The sequence below is a fragment of the Wolffia australiana genome, chromosome 12 (genome assembly GCF_029677425.1).
Source record: "Wolffia australiana isolate 7733 chromosome 12, ASM2967742v1".
NCBI classification, from domain to species: domain Eukaryota; kingdom Viridiplantae; phylum Streptophyta; class Magnoliopsida; order Alismatales; family Araceae; genus Wolffia; species Wolffia australiana.
Window position 1 is genome coordinate 10,275,634 of NC_135846.1, and position 2,810 is coordinate 10,278,443.

Below are 2,810 nucleotides of genomic sequence, written 5' to 3' on the forward strand. Positions count from 1 at the left end.
GTATAGGAATCCTTAGATGAGATACTCTCATGATAGTGTTTCTTTGTATGCTCTTCTTTCTCCCTCTCTCCCCCCACTACTAGTGCAACTAAAACAAAGAGAATATCATCTTGGAGCAGCGGTGCCACTTATCGAGTTAAAGAGTATTTTTGACATGATGAGTATCACATGGATACATCTTGAGGCTAGACACTTGTGCGGTTCTTAATGATTCATTTGATGAACCAAAATGTCAGCATATTTGATTCCACAATAGGTGATTAGATCCTCGTGTTTTAATCTCATTTTAAATGTGTGTTCTGATTCTGTTTTATTACTTCCACCACACAATAGCCTTTGAATCATATGTAACCGCCAATTAACATGAGAAATCTTGAATGTTGAAAGGGGATAATGTGTCGTTTGAGTTTAGTTTTTCAATAATGGAGAGAGAAAATACATTGTCATGTAAAAATGTTTTTTAAATAACCTACATAACTGGTGACATATTGGCGAATTAAAATGCACATCATATTTTACTGAATTGTGTAAAATTTTTAAAAAATTATAATAAAATGAAAAATAATTTTAAATTTTAAAATATCAATTGTATTTCTTATTTTATATTTTTACCAAAATAGAAATTCCTCATATTTTTCTATGATAATTAATATAGGATTTTAATTTAATTCAATTTTAATTTTTTTGATTTGTAATGAATTATAAATCATTTTAATCATCAATTTAATTCACATTTCAATACTTATTTTTGTTGATGACTTCATTATATCTAGATCCGATCTGATGGAGATTTAATTGGAACAATATTGATTGAATACCAGGTTAAAGCTTGGAGACCTTAGACCACTTAAATCATTACAGAATCTTATGAGATTTTTGCCCACAAGAGCATTATATGTGATAAGATATATCATGTAAGTTACAGTCCAAATGTTTTTTTTATTAAGAAACTGAAAACTACGACTCCAAGATCAATATGATGCTGATTGGACATCATGCCCAAAACACAGATATTTTACAGAAATGTGCATCTACAATATAATTATGTGACATATAATCCAATTTCACTTAATGCAAGTAGTGGGAATGCACAAAAATTGAACTATGTTCTTTCATTTTTATTTCAACTCAACTTTTTTTATCAGTTGTCTGAGCCCAAAAAATATTATCTCAATATTTTATTAACTTTTTTATGAAATTAATTTATCATTTTGAATCTTTAATCTATGTATTCATACATCTTAAATACTCGTAATTTAAGTTATTGTAAATTAAAATTCCCCAAAAAATATCTAAAATTTGATCTCCTAAAAATATTCCTTTTAATCATCAATTTAATGCACGTTTCAATATTTATTTCCCTTCACTTATTATGTATCTTCTGTTCTTCTCTAATATATTCAATTTTGGGATTTAGTTACCAGTGTGAAACCCAAATCAAAATATTTTTTATTATCATAACATTTTTATATTTTATTGACGTTCCTGAAACAAATTTTACTTTGATTCATTATGCCCTTATTTTAGTGTTATGAAAGTTTAAAAATATTGCTTATTATCTTAACATTTTTATATTTTATTGATGTTCATCCAACGAATTTAACTTTGGATGCATTACACCCCCCCTTTAGTGGTCTAATTTTCAATCAAGGAAATACATAATTCAATCATTTCAAGCTTTAAAAGTGTGAGATGGTATATAATATCAAACTATAACATGGTAAATAAAAAATTAATTACTGCCCTATTACATTTTGAGGACTATGTGTATTTCTTTTGCTTTGAGCATCAGAAAGAAGGTAACATAAAAATATTACTGAATGTTATGTCTGATGATGTAGATTGATCCATTGATAATAAATGACCTGAATACCATTTTTAACTATTTCTGACCACACATTCCATTGTGGTGTGTAATATTTAGATGGTATATAATACCAAGATATAACATGGTATATAATATCAATATATATAATAGAATATTTTAAATGGTATATAATAACCTGATATAACATAGTTATGGTTAAATATGGCTTTTTAAAATGTGCTATCTCTGTATCTCGTTTGAAGGAAAATCTGTATATGTTTTGCCTTCTGCATGAGAAATAAACAAACATCAAAATATTACTGAATATTATTTCTAATGACTTAGAGTGATCCCATTGATAAAATAATAACCAAAGTACCATTTATAAATATTTCTGTCCACACATTCCATTGTGCTGCCTCATATTTAAATGACCGGGTGAATGAAATATATGATGCCATCCTGCTGGTTCCTTTTTTTATTTTACATAATTATCATATTAATGGAATATCAAAAAATTATAAATTAATCAAAATGGAAACAATAAATTCCCAAAAAATTATGTTAACCGATTATTACTACACTACTTACATATTAACAAATATAAGTCCTCTCAATGTTTTTCCACTTGAATATAACTATTAATTATCTATGTATGGAATCATCTATACACTTTGATTAAGATTATACATTTTATTGGTAAAATGAGCTCACATTAAACTTCAGTATTTAAATGAGATAACCCTTGCTGAAATGTACATATCAGAAATTGTGGAAACAAAATCATAGGGTTGACCATTGAAATTGTTGAAGGAAAAGTTTTTTACGAAACATTAGTATACAATCTACTCACTCATTACTGTTTACTCAAAAGCTAAATTATTTATTAAGCGTATGATATAATGGGATTTTGTAATGATATATGCCGTGGTTAAACATTGTTCAGATATTTTTTAATTCATAATGAATTAGAGGATTTGTTAAACAATACATTAAGAATTTA